This window comes from Sus scrofa, chromosome 6 (genome assembly GCF_054392235.1).
Source record: "Sus scrofa isolate SSC_HxYL_T2T_F1_AM1 chromosome 6, Sscrofa_HxYL_maternal_Yorkshire_Landrace_v2.0, whole genome shotgun sequence".
NCBI classification, from domain to species: Eukaryota; Metazoa; Chordata; class Mammalia; order Artiodactyla; family Suidae; genus Sus; species Sus scrofa.
Genome location: NC_139388.1, coordinates 24,051,809 through 24,075,584, shown reverse-complemented (window position 1 = coordinate 24,075,584; position 23,776 = coordinate 24,051,809). Strand labels below are relative to the sequence as shown.

At 41.9% G+C, this 23,776-nt stretch overlaps 1 long non-coding RNA gene across 2 annotated transcripts in view; it reads right to left on the bottom strand.

Moving 5' to 3' along the window:
- Window positions 1–23,776, bottom strand: part of LOC146402255 (uncharacterized) — a 912,822-nt gene that overhangs the window by 347,555 nt on the left and 541,491 nt on the right. The gene's annotated exons all lie outside the window — the stretch shown is intronic.

The window sequence follows — 23,776 nt, the reverse complement described above, 5'->3', positions numbered from 1 at the left end:
ACATGGGACCACTGGTGAAGAGGACCTGTTTCGTCATCTTGAAGCATCTGCTACAGTACAGGCAGGAATTAGTTGGCATCCTCACTAGGAACTAAGAAACCAGTGGGGGCTGTTTTTGCCCACCTCTGGCTACCTTGCTAATGTCTGCACTGGTGGATATCATTTTGGAGTTCTCCTTCTTGGCTGTTAGCAGCAATAGCTGCCCATCCCTTGACCTCTGCTAGCCCTCATCCCCAGCTGGGCAACCACCGCAGACCCCACAGCTGTTCTAGGGGCCAGCTCCACTCACCAACAAACAGCAATCACGGTGGCCAGGCTCCACAGGGATTTTGGACACCAGCCCTGACAACCAGTGGAGCACAGCGGCAGCCACTCCCTTTCCAGAAGTGGGGCAGGGGGCGGGGGAGTGCAGGCATCCCTCCTGCATGTCATGGATACCCCTTACACTTCTGAGCCCCAAAGGATATCTCCTAAATAAGGCCACTCCTTAAAGACTAGAAGAGAGAGTTTTTTTATCTAATACCTGGAAACAAACACAGAATTAGCCACAATGAAGAGGCAGAAAAATGTATTTCAATCAAAAGAACAAGACAAAAACCTCAGAAAAAAGAACTAATTTAAAAGGAGAGAAACTGTGTGATAAAGCATTCAAAGTAATGGTCTTAAAAATAGTCACTGAGGTGTTCCTGTCATGGTGCAGTGAGTTAAGAATCTGAGTGCAGCGACTCAGGTTGCTGTAGCAGTGTGGGTTTGATCCCTGGCCCAGTGCAGTGGGTTGAAGGACCCAGCATTATTGTAGCTGCCCAGTAGTTTGTAGCTATGGTTTGGATTCAATCCCTAGCCTGGGAATTTCCCTATGCCATGGGTGTAGCCATTAAAAAAGAAAAAAAAAAAAAAAAGCTCACCAATCTCAGAAGAACAGATGAACACAGTAAGAATCTCAATAAGAGACAGACAATATTAGGGAAAAAAAATCAGAAAGAAGTTATAACTGAATAAAAAAATACACTAAATTTGCTCCCAATATTTGAATACTGAGTCTTTACACTTTTGTTTCCCTTGGGTAAATGCCTATAGTAAAACAGATAGATCATGTGATAGACAAATGTTTAACAGTTCAAGAAACTGCTAAAATGTTCTTCAAAGCAGTTGTATCAGTTTACATTCCAACCAGCAGTGTGTTTTTCAGTTTTCATCAACAGTTGATATATATGGCTTTTAATTTCAGCCATTTTAGATAGGACAGAGCATTTTTTTTTGGTATATTTGCAGTTCTCTAATGACTATTTTGCATATAATTTCATGTACACGTCTGTCTGTATCTTTTTGTAATTCCTATCCATGTAGTTAAATGCGTTAACCATTTTAAACTGAGTTTATCTTATCAGGTACAAGTGTTTATATCTTTGATATATAATTCTTTATGAATAAATATCTTTCACATGTTCTTTTTTCTAGTCACCATATCAAAACTGGAGAATGCGTAGGAAGTGCTAGTCAGCATTTACTAAGATCCTATGCTCAAGCATTGCACTAGCCACTTTGTATACTTTATCGTTCTTATCTCTGGTGACAAATTACAGCCACAGAGAGAAAATGTGAAACATATTGATGTTCAGTAGCCCCTTGGTTCAATTAAGTAGGAAGTTCTGGAAATGATGCATATGCCTGAATCTCTTTAAAAAGATTACTCAGGTGTATTTAATGTATGCTCAGGCTTGAGAACCCTACCTTACTTATCAAGGTTGCTTGTAGGATGGATCAGACAAGATTTCTTATTTGCGTTTTACAGATGAGGAAACTAAAATTCAGAGAGGTGATAAAGAAACTGAAGAGAGGTAAGAGAGGCTAGAATTGAAGTCAGTGTTTACTTACAAACACACTGCTTTTATCAGATCTCCCTATGCTTAAAGTGGGATAAAACCTGCTCTGTGAAAGTCAGGCAAGGTTACATCAAGACTGCTATTTGAAATAACAGGGGACATTCAGTGCAGCTAAGGAATGCCACCCCAATTTGGCCACAGTACTCACTCAATAACTATTTGCTAAATACTGACAGAATGTGGGGTGTGAGAAGACCGTGTTAAAAAGCTCATCCTCTCTCTAATGACACGTTTCCCTTGAAGCGTTCCTGCCTGATGCCTTTCTTGAGTGTAACAAGAGAACAGGCCGTTTGCCTTTGTCTCTTTTAATCTGCCCATCACTTGTTCAGTCTGTGGAACCCCCCACCCCTGACAGGTAGGGACGTCCCATTTGTAGGGCTGGCTGCATAATTTTTCTCAGAGAATCCTATTGCACATTAGACACAATCTATCATCTGCTTAAAAAGGTAATTTCAGGGCACAGACACACACCTACCCAAAAGGCCCCCTATTCCCTGTCCATCCAAACCCTGCCTGCATTTTCAGACTCCTTTCTAATTCCATCTTCTTCGAAAGACTTCTCTGACCCTCTTCAAATCCCATTGTAATTATTGTCACAGCCACTCACAAAGTCATCTATCAGGAATTGCCTGATACTATCTATTCTGATATGCTCTCCAACAGTTATTTTATATTCTCCATTGTTTCTTTAAAACTATTAGAATATTTGCATCTCATTCCTCCCTCAATCATCAGATGGAATCTGCCCTTGCTGGATGGAGAGGGCTAGACCACTTATGCATGTGTGACTAGAAAAGTGATGCACATAAAAGGGGCTCATTTCAACATAATATCAGATCATGTATATCAGGGGATATTTGGGGGGGGTGAGAAGTATGGAAAACCGCCCCATGAAATGGATGATTTTAAGATATTTCAAGGAAGTTTAGTTGAATTGGCTTGATGCTGCTCTAGAGTAAATTATAGAGGCATATCTAAATAAGAATGAGTCTACAGAGGAGGCATGGAGCTCCAGAGGCATAAATTGTCTTGTCCGGGTTTCAAATGTGTCCCTATTATGGAGACTTAGAGCCTGATGCAACCAACATCCCTTGCTCTGACGCCAGGGATACCAAGCACGTTTCTGATAATGCCAGGCCTTCCCTTTGTGTTCGTCTGCAGCCATGGAATGTTCACCTGGATAAATCACTCAATGACCATACTACCTTTTCATATATTCCTTCATATGACCTCTAATACTGTTCATCATCTGTCCCCTATTTACGTCTCTGGCTTTATTCCCCGTCACTCTATCATTATTCGACGGCATCAGAAAATCTCTTGTTGCCTGACGATGTTGTATTTACTAATCCAAGCTGTTCTCTCGACCTGAAATGTACCCCTATAGTTTGGTTGTATTTCTAAATTATGAGATGACACAGAATGCTAGCCTTGACTTTTGTCTTGAGCAGTGATGGTCTCTCTGAACAGTAAAGAGAAGGCAGGCAGTGACAGGGTGAGAAAGAAATAGAAAGCAGGGAAAATCCCATGGGCCACTGAGCACCACAGGTAAGATTCTGTTTTTACCCCCACTAAAAAGGGAAAACCACTGGAGGACTCTAGGCCAGGGAAGAAGGTAAGTTAGAATTGCTCTGAATTTCTGTAGAGAGTTCTTGGTGTTGTCAATACTGAAGATAAAAAGCTAGTTATAAGGTTGTTGTCATGGTGGGGTGAAAAGTAGTCATATGCTGAATGGTAATAGGGATGGAGAGCTGGTGTGGACCCAAGATATATTCGCTAGATGACATCAGTGGGACTTGCTAAGTGGGTACATGCAGAACAGCTGGGCTGGAGCTGATGCTGCACAGCACAAAAACAGACCCATTCTTTGACTCTTCTCTTGAAAAGAGAAATGGTCCTGCGTGTTCATGCATCTTCACCACCACACACTCATGCGATGTTTCCTGAACTGGCCTCATCAAAGTGTAGGGACAACAGGTCATGATACCTCTCTCTCTTTCCCATCGTTAAGTAAACAGGATGCCTTATACCACGCATCGTCTCATCATTCTCACAGATTCCAATGTTCACATCCTTGAGATTGTTCTGAGCAAGAGTTAAATACTTTAACTGTCTAAAGCAATTGGCTTCACTACTTGAACACATCAATATTAATAGAGAAATTAGGCTTTGACGTTCCTTTACAAAAAGAATAATGATAAAAATAAATCCAAGGGGTATAGTGCAGTGTGTGCTAATGAGAGAGAGAGAGAGAGAGTGATGGTCTGAGCCCTGTGCTCACTCTCCTGTGATGGCTGATTAATGGATGTGTGGGGGCTTCCGATTGAAATGCAGATGCAGACGTGTCCCAGAAAATGAGATCTATGGTAAAGAAATATGAGGCCCACATGCTCTGATGGCTTTGGTTTCCTCTAGATCTAAGGATTATCAGGGTCTCTATCTCGAAGCCAGTGACTGGAGAAACAGGAGCCCTATAAGTCACACTACAAAATGCACAAGAAATGGTTCCAAGCACATGGTTAATTACTGTGAAACATGGCTACACTAGGTCAACAACCAGAAGCCAGTATAGGATTCTGAGGGAAAACCAGCAAAATGCTTAGGAAAGAACAGAATTCCAGAGGTAGAACCAGCTTAGCTTTCATTTCTCTCTTTATCTAATAGAGAAATTGAGTCTCAGAGAAAATAAGATATTTACATAAAATCAGACAAATCATTAAATCCTGATGTTTAACTATGGTTCTGTCACAAGGGTCCAAATATCTGCCTCTCTCTTTGTGGAAAGAGCCTCCTTTTTCTCTTAGGTATACACATACAAGAACATCTATTTGTAGAAATTAATATAGAAGATCTATTTAAGGCTAAAGGTTCATCGCTTCTCGGCCTTTTGGCTAAGATCAAGTGTAAGGCTAAAGGTTCAATAAATGAGTACTTCCTCTGTATGTGATATTGAGGAGGTAATAAGCATTTAACAATGTCTGTTTCAGTTTTTTTCCCCAAACCTCTAGGGAATTGTAATGGCAGACAACCTGACATCCGGCATTCCCTTTGTCTCCTGATTGTGCCTAGTATATACAGGGTTCCATCCCATATCCTCCTTCTGCTCATCTATTCCCCTCTCTTAGAACCACGAACACCTTTTACAAGGTGTCCACAGTATGCTCCAAACTAGGCTCTTTGCACTCACTCCTCCTTTATCCTATATATTCTCCACGGTACCTCCAGATAGTTCAACAAAACGCAAATAGGATCATGACATGGCTGCAAAGTGTGACATCCTTTCTTGCCTTCTTTCCCAGCGCCTTCTAATGTACTCCAAAATCTTGCTGATGTGCCCTTTCTCGAGTTCCTTGCGCTTGTCTTGCCTTTTTCTTTGTGATCCATCCACGCTGGTCTTCTAGTTAGTGATCGAGGCTATGCTGGTCCTTCCCACCACTAAGTTTTTCACGCTTTCTTCCTTCTTCCTTAAATGCACTGCTGCCCCCACTTCCTTTCCATTCCCCTTCTTCCCAGATGTTCTCAAGTGACAATCCCTCAGTGTCTTCTAGCCTAGGCTAGGTTATTTATAATACACTCCTACAGAACCAATTCCTTTCATATGTAGTGGCTTTTCCCTTGTATTAGTCTACTTTAATGTATTGCGGGTTTTCTTAGGTTCCATGACAGGATGGACAATGCATTTAATTGGGCTTAATCACAAGGCCTGACCAACGTTAGACATTCAATAATCATTCAGGGAGCAACTTTTAGAGTAAAATCGTTTATGCACAAGGGACCTACGATTCTTTTAGTTTGTACCTTAATTATAAGGACAAGAACCTCAAAGTCCAGAGACATAAAGAGATGGGTCAGAAGGTAAGACCTGAGGACTGTATCTAGGCTTCCTCATCCACTGATGCTTCTCTAGTCCAAGGCCTTATACCTCTTATGTATTTTAGGTGAGCTGTGTGTTCTTGATAAATTCTTACTTCTGGAATTCCCGTCGTGGTGCAGTGGTTAGAGAATCCGACTGGGAACCATGAGGTTGCGGGTTCGGTCCCTGCCCTTGCTCAGTGGGTTAATGATCCGGCGTTGCCATGAGCTGTGGTGTAGGTCGCAGACGCGGATCGGATCCCGTGTTGCTGTGGCTCTGGCATAGATTGGCGGCTATGGCTCCGATTAGAACCCTAGCCTGGGAACCTCCATATGAAGCGAGAGCGGCCCAAGAAATGGCAAAAAGACAAAAAAAAAAAAAAAAAAGAAAAAAAAGAATTCTTACTTCTTTTTTATCTCTTTCTATGAACATTTAGTTAAAGATTATAGAAACAAGGAATGTGGGTGTCTGATAGCTCTTAATATAAAGAGAGTTTCTTGATCCTACCTGCCAGATTTCTATTAAAGTTCCCCACGTTAAAGCCAGGCAGGATATATTTCAAATAAAATACTAAATAATACAGAAATGATTTCAGTTTGCAGACTTTTTTGACTCATCATTCACTTTTGATATCATTACCCCTTACTGTTTTCCTTTCTATAGGCTTTTAAATAAGAAAACTGAACATCCTAACACACCAGAGACAGCTGGGTGCATTGGAAGGCAGAAAGGCTTCTTCTATCCTTCAGTTCTTCTTGGTCAGACTCTGACTAATTCCCTTAGCATCTTCATTTATATGTACATGAAGGATTGGAAAGGTTCACATCTTTCCAATCAGAAGTGCTGCATGGATCACTGACTTTGAAAGGGAAGTCAGGTACTCAACCTCTTTCTGCTCTGTCAGGGGAAGGAAAGCCTTTCAATTCAATCTCGAGTTATCTGGAAACCCTTCTCTGCAGCATGTTAATTGGCTGTTTCAAAGGACACTGGTTTAGAAAAAAAAAAAAAAAAAGAAGAAGAATAAATGTTCTAGCGGCTGACAATCCACACATTATCACCTTAAGCTTAACCTAATTAGACTGAGTCACTAGTCAGAAGTTTTGACCTTCACAGAGAGCAACGTTACCATCGTCAGTCAGCCACATATATTTCCTACTGAATATGAGATCTTAGGAAAGAAAGGTGAATTGTTCATACACAGCGCGTAGCCTGTGAATACTCTTGACTCAGTCACTGCCTGTTTTAACGAAAGGGTGGAGGAAATAATCCTCATAATGGAATACTAATATCACCGGGCATTGTTCTGCTTTTTTTTTGTTTTGTTTTTTTTTTTTAATGTGCATAGTGATTCCACAAACATTATGAGGTCTAATCAATCAGTAAGGCCCGAAGGCTCCATTTTCTCATTTTTATTTATTTATTTTTAAAAATAGTTTTAGTTTCTTCTCAAAGATCATCCTAATGAAATCATCTTCAAAGGCAAACAAATTGCCTATCGCTTTACCTTCAAAACTGGTCTACCTGATGTTTAGTGCTTCCTGAAGTATTGAAAAAAAAAAATAAAACAGGAAACCCATGCTACCATCTAGGGCCTATTCTTTTAAAAAATATTTTAAAAACTACTATAATTGATTTACAATGTTCTGTCAATTTCTGCTGTAGAGCAAAGCGACCCAGTCCTACACATACATACATATTATTTCTCATATTATCTTCTATCATGTTCTTCCACCAGTGATAGGGTAGAGCTCCCTGTGCTATAGAGCAGGACCTTATTGCTTATCCATTCTAAGTGTAATTCACTAACATTATGAGGTCTAACCAATTAGTAAGGCCCTCAGGCTCCATTTTCTCACATTTAAAAAGGATAGGAAGACTTGAATTCTGGAAAGAAGAAGTCAATGTACCATCTCACAGGATGCAATGCCACAGAAAGGTCAAGGGAAAGCAGAAACTTGCATTAAGACACAACCCAAAATAGAGAGATGCATACTGAGGTTCTTTTACAATATTGCCAAATGCAGCATGGAGAAAATGGCACCCTTTTTCCAGGACAGTGGGTCGGTGGGTACCTTGTGGTTCTGGCTGCTTTTTTTTTTTTTTTTTTTGTTCTTCTTGTTTTGCTTTTTAGAGCCACACTCATAGCATGTGGATGTTCCAGGCCCAGGGGTCAAATTGGAGCTGCAGCTGCTGGCCTACGCCACAGCCACAGCAATGAGGGATCTGAGACACATATGTGACCCACACCACAGCTCACAGCAACACTGGATCCCTGACCCACTGAGTGGGCCAGGGATCAAACCCACATCCTCATGGATATTAGTCAGATTCATTTCCACTGCACCACAACAGGAATTCCGGCTCTGGCTGTTTGAACAGAAGCTGGGCAAGTCCATGACAGGTTCTTGGGGAAGAAGAGTCTCACCAGCTTATGTGGACAGGGTAACTTCTAGAGCCAGGCACAACGTGGGAAGAAAATTCCTCCTGGAAGTCTCTGTCCAGGATGAGTGATCCATCCCCAATGTTAAGTTGGCTTCAGAGCCGCCAGCTCTGCTTCCTACCCCTGGGCCTCCATTACATCTATTCTTTCTCCAAGGGCTCCACCATGTTTAGAAAACACTGAGTGAGGAGAAAAAAAAAAAAAAAAAAAAAGAGGGTTAGAGGAATGAAAAACATCATTTGTTGAGTATTATGCCATGTAGATTAGTGCACAGTGCCTTGCACACAGCACACAATGAATGGTAATGATGTTGTAATTATTATATCTTTCAGTGTCAGTGTTTCTCAAAGCATGGCCCTGTTCAGCTTGTATTAGAATTATCTAGAATGTTTGTTAGAAATGTCGATTCCTGGGCTCCAATCAAGACGTACTTAATCAGAATCTCACAGGGGAAAGAAAAAAAAAAAAAAAAAAAAGCCCATGAATCTGAACTTTAAACAAACAGAATCCTGATTCAAACTAACAGTTGAAAAGCACTATTTTATCGGCTAGGTATTATACAAATTTTTCTTGATTTAATCGTTGCAAAAGAAATATCTGATTTTATAAAAGAGAAAACAGAGACTCAAATGGGTCTTGTAAATCCACATGGCATTGGTATTCCAAGACAGCTCTGCTTCATTTCAAATCCTACGTCCTTCCAACTATTTGAAGCAGTGAATTGTGAAAAAAAAAAAAAAATGGTGCTCCTGGGAATTATTGCTTTGGGAGGGTCTTGGGAATGACTTCAGCCCAGCCACAAGGAGAGGAGGAAAGAAATTAGAAACATAGAGACTGCCCACTACATTGGTATGAGGAAGACACTAATTGAGTGCTCATCATGGAAGGAAATAATAGCTAGCTCTCTCAATCCCCCACATTTATATGGTAAGCCTTACTTCAAAGTCACCCTGGAAAATTACATGACATTTTTATCACAGTCATTTTCAGACTGGGTCATTATCTTTAACCAAACATTTTTGCCACACTCTGAACAGACACATATATCAGGCAGGCAGTAGATTGTGCTAGCAAATTCAGGGGGAGACGTTTCCCTAATCTTTTTGGGGTTGTCAATCAAGAGATGATGGTGATAAGGGAATGAGGGAAAGAAATGTCAGAGGAAAAAGTGCAACCAACTGACAAACCTAGTTATCAACCCAAGGGACTGAGACTGGGGACTGGGATTGCAGCTAAAGGGGCTGTTCCTCTTGGTATAAATGGCTAAGTATTAGGAGGTGATTTTAAAAGGTCCAGCCCACACTGGAATCTCAGGCCTACTATGTATTAGTCATACATGACCTTGAGAAATTTACTCAACCTCTTAGGATCCCAATTACTTAATGGGGACAAGATACAACTTAGTGTATCCCTGTGCTGTGTGCCTATTCTGCTCATTGGATTAAAAAAAGAAGACTGTACGATTTGTCAACCTACCTTCTAGTAGATGTCAAATTTTGGCCTGGACCCTTTGCCTTCCTGAACCGACCTCCACCTACCCCTGTTACTATCTATCACGTCTTTCTAGGCTAGTTTGACACCCAGCCCAGGCTCTGCTTGCAAGTCTAGTCTACACTGATACATTCATCAGAAGAGTTTAAAGCAAAAGATACTATAGGTAGAGCCAGGAAGTCTAAGTTCAGAACTTGCTTTTATCCATTCTGCTCTCCGTGAGCTTAAGCAGGTTCTCTGAGTTTTCATTTTCTCAACGTAAAAGAGAACTAATAATATACAATTTCCTGGATTTCTGTACAATAAATAATAGGATATCACAAAACAGTTGTTCCACACAGTGCCTAAAATATAATATATGCTGCAATTGTCACCTGACTATGTATCTGGCAGTTATGCTTTTTTAAAATAACAATCCATAGTAAATCCCTAGAAGCCAAGACATTTCCGTTTTTTATTAACTCAGGTGGAAACAAACCTCCTCTTCTCACCTGCCTGGTCTCTCCTAGCAGAGATACAGTGGCTTCAACCCTTTCATCTTTTTCTCCTTCTCTAGTGGATATTGCTGCAACCCATCGCACTAGTGACATTGTACAAATGATTACAGGGTGGTAATTTATGGTGCACAGGGCACAATTTATTTTTAGATGTCCAATGAAACAAGGTGTCAACAGTTTATCAACATCACACAAAAGGATATAGATCAAGCTTTTAGGAAACATAGCTGGATATCCTCAAGATAGACTCAGATAGCAGCATGAAGAGTATAAGGGGTTTAGAGGAACCCCCTCCTGGTTGAATGGCAGAGCCTCGAGAAGCCCTGTGACTACATGCTGGGCTCCATGATACTTCATTCAATAAGCACTTGCTGATGTTTTCTTGGGTCTGAACATAAGCCCAAGGACTAGAGTCAGAAATAAGTCATGATTCCAAATATCATGTAACTCGTATGTTATGAAGGCAGATAGAGCTGTAAGCTCATCGTCAATCTGAGAATGAGTTCTTTTTTCTTTTTACGGCAACACTTGCAGTGTAAGAAAGTTTCCAGGCTAGGGGTCAAGTCGGAGCTGCAACCGCAGGCCTACACCACAGCTGTAGCAAGGCAGGATCTGAGCCACATCTGTGACCTACACTGCAGCTTGTGACAACACCGGATGGACGCTCGCTGGCCCCAGTTACTCGTGCTGGAAGTACAATGATGGACACACTGGTGACATTAGTTATGCCTGCTGCTGTCATGGAGTTTATATTGCTGTGAGCCACACAGGAAGTCTGATCATGGACTCTATAGATGGGAGTAAGACCTGGTATAATACAAGCACACACACAAATAAATGACATGATTTCTAGTCACCTGAAGTATGGGAATAAAACACACATGGGCAGGAAGGATTAAATATTTATAAGGGTGGTCATGAAAGGCTTCTTTGAGAAAATGTAGAGCATAAGAGGCTAAGGCCCTAAGTGGCTTTTATCCAGTCCATCTGCAGATTCAGAATGACATTACTTTTATTCATCCATTCTGTACAATAGTTGGAGAGACATGCCCTGATTTATTTATTTTTTTCCTTTTCCCAAAGAAGAAGTCCGGGATAAGCAATTCAGGGTCAGAGTGATTGGGTATGAGAACAAGGAAGCTCAACTTAATTAAAATGTCCACCTACACACAACAATTTATTTCCCTGAGATTTATTAAAACAGATATTTGTCATTAATCAAAAGTCAATTGATTTCCCAAAAAACATTTATCGAGACTTAACAACTCAGTTATGTGTGTTGAGTGGTTATTAAGGTCTCAATAAATCTGTATTTTCAAATCAATGTGAATTTAATTAAAAATGCAAAAAAAAAAAACCACCCCTTTATCTGGTTTGCTTCAAATCCTTATTTTATACAATTAATAGGATGCTATTAAGAGCCTGATTTAGTGACTACAGGGCAGGAGGATTTAGTGTCCATTAAGGCAGCCAGTGAGTACCAGAGCAGCAAGAAGAGGGGAGGCTGGGGGAGAGAGCCAGCAAGACATCTGCTGAGGCCACTGTCAGATGCAGTGGGGTTCAACTACAACATCACAAGGGTTTGACAGACCTTAAACTCCAGGACACAGACGTCTCAATATAAACGGGCCCCATGAAAAGGAGATCACACTGACCTCATTCAAACCCTGCTTTTTAACTGTCCCGGTAACTGTACAGACTGTATTGGGTTGAATAGTCCCATCTCTTTTCCCCAATTTCCGTTTACCTGGAACCCATGAATATGACCTCTTTGAAGATGTGATCAAGGTAGAATGGAGTCATAAGAGATTAGGGTGGACCCTAAGCCAATGGCGGGCATCCTTGTAAGAAGAGGAAATTTGGACATGGATACACAGAGGAGTGGGTTACATGAAGACAAAGGCAGAGGCTGGAGCAATGTCTCTACAAGTCAAGGGACTCCAGGGGTTGCTAGAAGCCAGGGGAAGCTGGGAGGAGAAGGAAAGATTCTCTCCTAGAGCTTTCCAAGAGAGCATGACCCTGCTAATGCTTTTATTTCTGATTTCTAGCTTCCAGAACTGTGAGACAATACATTTCTATTGTTAGCAATATTTTGTAGCATCAGAGGGGGAAAATAAACACAGAGGTAAACAGATGTCTTGGACTAAAGCTAGTCTTTACTATACACGTACAACTTCAGTATATGAAGATACTCAAAAACTGTTAGCTCAAGACTCCTCTCTATCAGCTGGAAGATCTTTGCCACCAAATCTTTTTTTTTTTTTTTTTGTCTTTTTTTGTTGTTGCTATTTCTTGGGCCGCTCCCGCGGCATATGGAGGTTCCCAGGCTAGGGGTTGAATCGGAGCTGTAGCCACCGGCCTACGCCAGAGGCACAGCAACGCAGGATCCGAGCCGCGTCTGCAACCTACACCACAGCTCACGGCAACGCCGAATCGTTAACCCACTGAGCAAGGGCAGGGACCGAACCCGCAACCTCATGGTTCCTAGTCGGATTTGTTAACCACTGCGCCACTACGGGAACTCCATCCACCAAATCTTTATCTCTGTTTGTTGACTATTTCGTTTGAAAAGCCACTCCCTTTTCTACCTATTCCACGGAGCATTCTCTATAGTTTCATCCAAAAGGGATCTCTCGGTGTGAACTCCTGATTTAAAATTCTCCCTTTAAAAGATAAATTTGTAGTAGCATCGTAAGTAAGTCATGCGATCTCTGCCTATTTTGAAAATAGATCCTAAAGTGTGATTTGGAACTTTTATGAATTCTTTCAACAAAATTCATTCTGAGGTGTCTACTGTATGTCAGACAGTACAGAATCAGTTTCAGATACTGTGTTAGATGTAGAAGGTTACCATGATAAATGAAATAGTTACTTAATGGTCTTATGGCTTTTATGCTCACATTATTCAAGCTACCCACAAACCACAGTAATAGTCACATAAGAGGTACTAAATGATTACTTTTGCTCTAGCCCCCATTTATTTTTACTCCTGCAAAGGAAGAAAGAATAACATAAGGAATTAATAGATCTGATCAAAACTAGGTTCTGCCAGATCACATTTTGTGACCTAGAACTTTTTTTTTTTTTTTTTTTTTGTCTTTTGTCTTTTTAAGGCCGCACCCAACCTGTATGAAGGTTCCCGGGCTAGGGGTCAAATCAGAGCTGTAGCTGCCAGCCTAAGCCACAGCCACAGCAACATGAGATCCGAGCCACGTCTGCGACCTCCACCACAGCTCATGGCAACACCAGATCCTTAACTCACTGAGCAAGGCCAGGGACAGAACCCGTACCCTCATGGATACTAGTCAGGTTCGTTAACCATCGAGCTACGACAGGAACTCTGTGACCCAGAACATAATTATTAACATTTCTGACTCTCATATTCTTGATTTCTAAAGTGGAGATCAATTGGGATCAGCAGATACAAACTATTATGGATGGATAAGCAAAAGGTCCTACTGCATAGCATGGAGAATATATTCAATATCCTGTAATAAACCATAATGGAAAAGAAAAAAAAAGGAAGTGGAGGTCATAAAGTCCATTTTGTGGGGCTAATGTGGATTTACTGATTAATGATTATAATTCAATTCAACAAATATCAGTTATTTTTCCGGACTCCCAGGAGCAGTCAATCCTCAGTCATTAAATGGCTTTTCCTGCCCCATAAGCAGACACCCACAAAAAATCTTGGGAAACCAATAATTCCTTCTGACCCTGTTCCAGGAACAGAATTCTCTCTAAGAACATCCTAGAAAGCTGATACCAGATACTGTCTTTAAAAAAAAGAAAAAAAAAAAAAAGTAGATAGGGTAGGTGAAAGGGAAGAATGATCTTCTGAGCAAAGACAGCTGCGGTCTTTAGACTGGGTCACAGAAAAGCATTTAACTTCCAGTTGTTCTTAAGTGTATCAGTTCCCCCCAACCCTGGAGTCCCTACAGCCTGCTCAATGGGCCGCTGACCTAGGGTGCCCTGCTAGAGCAGCCTCTTATGCAATTTAATAACTGTCAATTTCTCACATTTTGCTCAAAGTATGAGTTTGGGAGATGGAGAATGAACACTGAAACACTCTCCAGTTCTTCCATCTTAATTACCTTGTGCTGCTCCTAGAAATTGAAGTGTATGTGCATAGGAATTAATGAAAGAGGAGCCAGTGGCATCCTAAATACTCCAGAAAGTCAAATAGGGTGGGACTACCTGGCATGTCTAATTAAGCCCCACAAGGGAAAGAAACTGCAGTGATGACAGCCATGCCCTCTTTCACAAATATATATCCAATTTCTGACTCTCCTTAAGGCCCTGCTTTGCTTCTTTGTTGCTCACATACCAGTTTTCTATTTTCTGATATTCGTGTCCTTTATTAAGTCATTTCTCTTCTTGCCTTTGCCTTCACACTCTATCCATTCCTGGGATGAACATAATTGGAAGAACAAGCAGCCTGGAGTCTCCTTGACTGCAGTTACAATTCTGTTTCTGATCACTTGGAAACTCTGGAGTTTCCAACTGTTTTCATTCACTTGTTGAATTGTTCATTCTTCGGGTTATTCAGTAAATTCTGACTTTGTACTATCTTTCAGGCGCTAAGCTTTGTATCAGAGATAGAGAGATCGAAGCCCCTCCCTTCAAGGAGCCACCACACCAATCCAGCGGGAAAAGATTAAAGAAGTCACTTTTGCAAAAGAGCGTTAAGAGCCCCACAGCAAAAATCATAATTACCTTTTTCCCCTTCTTTTACCAGGCATCTACTTTTTTCCACCAATGACTCTCTGAAGCAGGAGACTATTATCCCATTTCAAAAACAAGGCTTTCAAGGGTCAGTGGTGTTAAACAACACATGCAGAGTGCTGCAACTAAGAATATGGACCTAGGAATTCCCACTGTATCTCAGTGGAAATGAACCCAAGTAGTATCCATGAGGACTTGGGTTTGATCCCTCGCCTCGCTCAATGGATTTAAGGATCCATTGTTGCTGTGAGCTGTGGTGTACGTTACAAATGCAGCTCAGATCTCGCGTTGCTGTGGCTGTAGGCCAGCAGCTGAAGCTCCGATTTGACCCCTAGCCTGGGAACTTCCATATGCCCCAAATGTGGCCCTAAAAAGCAAAAGCAAGAGAAAAAAAGAAGGTCGACTTAAACTCAATTAACTCCGAGTGGATTTAAGTCCTTCTGTACCTTTTATAAGTTATAGACATTGACAAATTTCCATTTATATTCAGAGAGGAGTTAATTTTTCTTGGTTACAATGAAAGGCACAGACTTCGAGGTCCAACCCTAAGCTCTCGATTTCCCTCTGGACATGTTTTCTCTTCACAGTTCCATCTTTACTCTCATTCCCTCTTCATCTATGAGTATCTCTATGTATGGTCCATGGGCCAAGGGCCACTTGTACCTTAGATGGCTTGTAATGCCAAGCAGGAGTCATTGCTCATAGCCTTTCAGATTCATTCTCTGCTCTTCTCTCTGGAACTGAGACAACAAGGCAGCTTTAATTCATGAAAAATACAGGTGTGTGGGATGTAAGGGGTTAAACTGTGCCACCCCCTCCTCCCCAAAAAAGAGATATATTGAAATCCTAAACACTAGTACCAGTGAATGTGACTTTATTTTGGAAAGAGGGTCTTTGGACCTGCATAAGTTAAGGTCATTTGGGTGGACCTGAATCTAATGTGACTGGTACTCTCACAAGAAGAAGAAAAGGCCATATGGACACAGAGACACACAGGGAGATGTCATGTGATGAAAGAGGCAGAGGAGGGCATAACACAGCTACAAGCAAAGGAATATCAGAGGTCAATGGCCACCACCAGAAGGTGGGAGGAGGCTCAATAGGATTTGACTCAGAGTCTCTGACACAGAATGGCCTTACTGACACAGGTGTTCAGACGCATCATCTTCGGAATTGTGACAGAATGAATTTCTGTTTTCTTTAGCTACACAGTTTCTGGTACTTTGTTATTGCAGCCACCTGGGGAACTGATACTGGAAGACTCAGAAAAAAAAATTTTTTTTTCTTTTTAGGGCCTCACCTGAGTCACATGGAACTTCTCAGCCTAGGGGTCCGGTTGGAGCTATCACTGCCAGCCTATGTCACAACCACGGCAACACTGGATCCAAGCTACACGTGCTACCTATGCTGCAGTTTTTGGCAAAGCCAGATCCTTAACCCATGAGTGAGGCCAGGGATCAAGCCCAGGTTCTTATCCTCTGGGCCACAGTGGGAATTCTGAGTCTCAAAAATTTAAGAAAATCCTCACTTGGACATAGATCCCAGTATGGCTGACCACTTGAGACAATCACATTTGTCTGGTACTTTCTTGAGCCTTCTTCTGCTGGATGTAATTTGCCAAGAAGTGCTATTACTATAGAATCCTAAAATGTTTGAGCCAGAATAGTCACAATGGTTATCATCACGACTAACTTGTTTAAGCTATGAAGGAAATTTGGTTTGGAGGAAAGCTGTGACTACTCGGGGGTCAAGGATCAGGATAGGAAAAGATTCTGTTTCTTCCTTCTCTCATGCTTCTTCCCTCATTAGATAGTGTCTTTAGCTCTTCTAATCCTTCAAGTTGTTAAAATAGAAATCTGTGGGCAAAATCCAAACATAGCATTATTCTGTCTCATTTTCCAAATATATAAAATGATTCTTGGTATAATAGTTATGATTTCAGGAAGGATACATTTGGCAATTTTGCATTTAAATTAGAAAACTTTTGTACAGAAGAGATTTTTCAAATGTTTAGAATTAGTGAAACATTTATACAAAAACAGGAACAAAGGGAAACTATATAGTCACTAAAGCTATATTTATATTCATAAGGCTATAATTCTGGAAACAATTAATACTCTTAATGTCTATGTTAATGACTTGTCTAAACAATGTACTGAAATCCTATTTGAAATAGTAACTGACATACAATTCAAAAGAAATGAATGCTTCACAAAAGTATGGAAAACCTTATAAGAAAATAAATGAATGCAAATTAAATAACATGATACTATTTTTCTATCAGATCATTGTTTAAAACACAAAAAAAGAAGTCAGCAAGTCTATAGCAAAACAAAACATTGTATACACTATGATCAAGACTGTACATCAGATGAGTTCCCTGGCAGCCTAGAAGTTAAGGACCTGGCATTGTCACTACTGTGGCACTGGTTTGATGCCCAGCCCGGGAACTTCCACAGGCCATGGGCATGGCCAAAAAGAAGATTGTACATTAGAAAATAATTTGTCATTATGAATGAAGAACATTAAAATGTACATAAATTTTGACCCTGTAATTCTAGCTCTACAAATTTGTGTCTAAGGAAAAAGCTTGAATATTATAATCCCTTGACCCAGATACATTTAAGTAATTAAGTATAAGTCAATGTTCAGCAACAGAGGGGTGTTTAAGGATACTAGATGATGGGATACCATGTGACCATTAACAATATTCACAATATATTTTTAATAGCTTAGTGTAGCAAGGAAGGGTAAAAATAAAAATATAATAGCTAAGCTATGCATATTTAAAAAGCCATTATAAAAAGATGCAAAAGTAAACTTCCCCAACTACATTTACACCCAATTGCTGTAAATTGGGTGTCATCCTTCTCCCAGGCCATTACCCCACATGCCTGCTCACTGAATACATACATACATAGGAACTGAAAAAAAAAAAAAGAAATGTTGTAACCTAGTTTCTTTTCCTCTCTCCATTCCAAAAAAAAAAAAAAAATGTATTTTATTGTTAGAAAACACTAGTTACCCAGCAGCAACAGAAATAGAGAATTATGCATGTAGAGAAGAGGAGAGATCTAAGCTAGCCAGAAGGGTCAGGACATGAAAACAGCATCTTTATGGGGTGACACCAGGATGGGGTATTGATGGATAAGAGGAATGTATCTCTCTGGGATATAAACCCCTCTCTTCTCCACAGCTCACCCTCTCTTAACTTTCGAAAACTGTTCCTCTCTCATTTCGACCAAATGTTTTCAGCTAGAGCTCCCATCTGACAAGGTGGGAGACCTGGACCTCCCCACCTGACAATTAATTGAGTAGTTAATAGACCACTGATGCAAATGGGTCAGTTCAAATACTTCCTGGAGTTTTAAAAAGAGAATGGCAAGAGAGGGTCACCATTTCTTGGGAAAGAAGTTTAAGACTGTGACATTCTGCATGTTTTGGCAGCTCTGCTTCTCAACACACCGCAGGGGAGAAGCCAGTGTTCACTCAGAGATGATGATGCCAGCAGACAGTGGGAGGCGGAGATTCATGCCAGAGAGAGATGTGGCGAGATTCTCAACTCTGGAGAAAATAGCACTTTTGCCCTTTGTATGGTTTGGTTATTAAGACTTCAATTCAGGTAGAAACTCTCATACCTTTCAGATGAGAATCTCCTTTTCCTTAAACTGACTTGATCAAGGGTTTTTTTTTTTTTTTAATGAATATAACAAAAGTGTTAGGTTCTATGAAGAAATCTGGAAAGGGCAGAATACACATACTGGCTGTAGAGCAAGAGATAATGTTAAGAAACAAAACTAGAGAGAGGGCCCAGGACTAGATATCAAAGAGTTTTGTCATTCTTAAAAAAAAAAAAAAAAAGAAGATGAGGTGTTCCCTTTGTGGCTCAGCAGAAATGAACCCAAGTAGTATCCATGAGGATGCAGGTTCAATCCCTGGCCTCCCTCAGTAGGTTAAGAATCTGACATTGCCATGAGCTGTGGTGAAGGTCGCAGATGTGCCTGGATCCGTCATTGCTGTGTCTGTGGCGCACGTTGTCAGCTGTAGCTCCGATTCAAACCCTAGCCTGGGAACTTCCATATGCCATACCTGTGGCTCTAAAGACCAACAGAAAAAAAAAAAAAAAAAAAAAAAAAGGAAAGAAAGAAAGAAAGAAGGAAAGAAGGAAAGAAGAAAGGGAAGACAGGAGGGAGGGAGAGAGAAAGGAAAAAAGATGAGAGAGAAAAGACAAATTTCTCATGCAAAAAATTTCCAAAGAATTTATGTAGATACCAAAAGAGATGGAAAATAACTCCCCACTTCCTAGGTTTGGCCTGCACATCATGTGTTTCTTCCCAAGAGTGCAGTACGGATGGGGCATGGGGAGTCATTTTACAGTGGAGAAACGACCAACACCACCTCAGCTGGGGGATCAAGGTCAAAATCGAGAGTTATATGTCACACTGATAGTGTGTACCCTTGATATAATGTAGTGAAAATGGCACTCCACTTTTGTGGTTCTTACTTAAAACCTTCAGTCTATAACAAAAAATTAGACACATCCTAATTGACCAGTGCTTTTCAAATCTGTCTGAGTCAGCAAAACAGAGGAACATGTGAAGAACTGTCATAGCCAAGAGGAGAAATGAGAACTAAATGTAATCGGGTATTCTGGATGAGAGCCTGGAATACAGAAAGGACATTAAGTAAACCACTCCCGCCCCTCCAAAAATAAAAAATTTAAAAAAAATAAGGAAAAAATATAGCCTGGAACCAGCATGGAAATTCTGACAGACTTTCAGCAAAGTACTGGCATGATCAATTTGTGTTTTTAGAAGCACCATGCCAGGGGAGGTATGGAGAAAATATTGGTAGGTGGCAAAACCAAGTGCAACAGTCCAAACTGGAAATCTATCGCATAAGTTATTGTGAAAGACAATGAAGGCTAGAAGTAGTGAACTATCATAAAAATTATAGAAGAGCAATTAAAAACAGTAACTTTGGCAAGCTATGTATATACATTACCAAAGTACATCTTTTTTTAAATTTTTTTGTCTTTTGTCTTTTTAGGGCTGCACCCACAGCATATGGAGGTTCCCAGGCTAGGGGTCTAATCAAAACTGTTGCCATCGGCCCACGCCACAGCCACAGCCACGCCAGATCCAAGCCGTGTCTGCGACCTACACCACAGCTCACCGCAATGCCAGATCCTTAACCCACTGAGCAAGGCCAGGGATCGAACCTGCAACTTCATGGTTTCTAGTTGGATTCATTTCTGCTGTGCCACGACAGGAACTCCAAGTATATCTTAGAGATCAAGAGAAATGTCATTTCCCTTAAGTTGAATTTTTTTGCCATGCTTTAAAAATTTTGCATTTCAGAAAGAGGACACAGATTTCTCCCCCCTGAAGAGATTCACAGTAGTCTGCACAAAGCATGCTGGGATTGATACATATGAAATAAATAATCATTTTTTATTGTTGGACTGATAATCAAGGAGGAATGTTACCTTTTATACACAGAAAAATTATGGAAACTACAAGAGAGTTTAAATATGGCTCAAAAGCAAATTAAAAACTAATGACAAGTAAAATCAGATTCCTTTTGTGGCCCATCTTCTTCCACCTGCAGATAGTTCTAAATAACATTGCTGAAAGGACCACATTACTTTCTAATTTAAAGGGACCTATTCTAGCAAAGTAGTTGCTAAACCTCCAGAAACACCCGTCTCCAACAACTTCCTAATTTTTTCAAGTGAGTAGGAGGTCCAGCATCAGCCAGTGCGTCCTGGCTCTTGTGTGACAATTCAGAGAACTGTATGACCTTTGTTCTTGGAGAGGAAATTGCACTTTTTTAAAAAAGAACATCTACGGAAGGAGCCTGCTACTCACAGTGCAATCACCCCTGCCAGGTCACTGCTGTCATCCATCTCCAATAGCATTGATTTCTCAGAAGAAATGACACTAACCAAGCGGGATGGTTGAGGAGACATTTTGCCATAACATAATGTACCCAGCTGCAAACATAATCTCTATTACTTGTTATTAGTTGCTTGCTGTCAATATCCGTGAATGTACTCAAGGCTATAAATGCCACAGAATGACATTTATTTGGATTTCATATTTTCTCAGATAGTTTGCAAACAAAAAAGAGTCCGTATCTTAAATGTTCATCAAAAACAAACAAACAATAACAACAACAACAAACTTCTGCAGCTTCCTGATTTTCTCTTCACTAAGTACTGATGTCTCAGGCAACCGGTAATGGCTTAAATTTGAAGAGTGATCGTGAGCAGCATGATCTGGAAAGACTTTTTGAGCCTCAGTTTTTTCATCTGTCACAGTCGCATATTAACTATGTCCAGATCATAACATTACTGTGGGGATTTTTGTAGTAAGTGAAAACTATAGGCTTTTTTCCTGCATACTGGGATTGAAAAAGATTACTTGGGGGAAGAGGACAAGATGGCGGAGGAGTAGGGAGACACGCTCGCCCTCTCCCACAAACACAACAAAAAAAGCACATCTACAGAATAAATGACTCGCACAGAACAGCAACCAATTGCTGGCAGAGGAACCTAAACTCCAATAACGGCAAGAAGTTCGTGACATTACTGGGCAGAACGGGAGAAAAAAGGAGAGTGAGAGAAGGTGAATCCGAGCGGGACAGGCGCTCCCGAAAGGGAACTGCAGAGGAGAAAGGGTTCCTGCACCCTGGAAAGTCACCTACCGGGCGAAAGATCAAACAAACCGGAGGAATCTCCAGATGCAGATAAGAGTGTAGCAGTAAGTTGGAGTACGGAAAAGCCGATCAAGAACCCAACGGACCATCTGAACTACGGGCACAGTCACCAAAAATTGAGACGCCTGGGTGGGGGCTGGGCACCAAGACCTTGGCCCCGGAGGTTAGTCCCCAGGCTGGGGGGGCGGGGTGGAGCGGAAACTGCTTGGGAGGTCTAGAAACCATTTGACGGGGCAGAGACTGCCTGGGAGACTAGAAAACAAAGCTGTCGCAGAGGAAGGGAGCAATACTCCAGGGGTGGGGAAGTGGAAAGCCGCATCAGAGGGAACCTGGGAGAAGAGCCTGGTCTGCGCCCGTGCTGGGGAGGGGAGAGAAGAAGAGGTGGGTCCCCAAAGAATACCCCCCACGCCACAGCAAGCTTACACGCCTGCTAGCTAAGAGAAAGCTGTGCTTCCCAGTGCATTCCCTCCCCCCACACCTGCCACCCCTACGCTCTCTCCGAACCTGGGGCTGCCTGCCATCCAGGAGGGCTGGCCTCAACAATTGCCTGAAGCCTACCACCACAGGGGCTCTCCCTGCACAGGCCTCCTTGCCCTTTGGAGGGGCTACACTTCCGCAGAGCAGCACCAAACACCACCAGCCCCAGAGAAAAGGCCTGCAGCCCAGAAAAGCTAGAACAAGCCTAGCCAGGCCGTGAATAGATCGGCCTAATTCTCGGACGATTTTCTGAGTTGGGCTTCCCCGGGGAGGATCCTCTTGGGTCTCCAATGGCCCTGCTACCCACCCAAGCCCCCAGGTGGTGCTGAGACCTAGTGGACCAGCTGCATAGGACTGCCAGCTCCAGGCAGGACCCCCTGCAGCCCAGAAAAGCTGCAACAAGCCTGGCCGAGTCAGGAAAAGATCTCAGACGGTTTTTCAGAGTCGGGCAGCCCCAGGGAGGAGCCTCTTGGGTCTCCAAAGGCCCTGCTACCCGCCCAAGCCCCTAGGGGGTGCTGAGACCTAGTGGACCAGCTGCATAGGACTGCCAGCTCCAGGCAGGACCCCCTGCAGCCCAGAAAAGCTGCAACAAGCCTAGCTGAGTCAGGAAAAGATCTCAGATGGGCTTTCTGAGTCGGCCTGCACTGGGGAGGAGCCTCTTGGGTTTCCAGTGGCCCTGCTACCCACGCAAGCCCCCAGGGGGTGCCCCACTCCCGCGGAATACCTGCTCAGCACCACCAGCCCCCTGGAAGAGCCCCTGCAGCCCAGAAAAGCTGCAACAAGCTCAGCCAGATTGTGAAAAGATCCGCCTACATTCTCAGGCCGTCCTTCTGAGATGGGCTGCCCTAGCGAAGAGCCTCTTAGGTTTTCAGTGACCCAGATAGCTGCTCCAGCCCCCAGGGGGTGCTGCACCCCTGAAGAACAGCTGCCCAACACCGCCAACTCCCTGCAAGAACCCCACAGCCTAAAAACACCAGAGCAAGCTCTGCATGACCAAGTGAAATCTGCTCCCATTGTGGTGTGCACCTCCCAGTCCTGTCTGCCCTCAGGAAGTCCTCCTTTGCTTCAAAGAAACACTGTTAGCCTCATCAACACTCCAGAAAAGCCACACTGCCTCAAAAAAGATTGACCAACAACGCCAGCCCTCAGGAAATATTCCACGGCAGTGACAAGGTAAACACTGCCCGATCACGGAGAGTACAACTCCCTCAGGAGAAAGAAAACAACAAGCAAGATGAAGAAGCTGAGAAACCACCCCCAGTCAAACCAACAGGAGAACTCACCTAAAACAGTGAACAATGAAACAGATCTCTGCAGTCAGACAGACCTGGAGTTCAAAAGAGAAATAGTGAAAATACTGAAGGAAGTAAGAGAAGATATGAACAGTAATGCAGATACCCTCAGAAAGGAACTAGAAAATATAAGGAGGAGCCAAGGAAAACTAGAACATTCATTTGCAGAGATGCAAACTGAACTAGGGGCAGTAAAAAGCAGAATGAATAATGCAGAAGAACGAATCAGTGATATGGAAGATAGAATAATGGAAATCACTCAATCCGGTCAACAGACAGAAAACCAAATCAAAAAACTGGAAAGCAATATAAGAGACCTATGGGATAATATAAAGCGGGCCAATCTACACATAATAGGAATTCCAGAAGGAGTAGAAAAAGATAAGGGGATGGAAAAT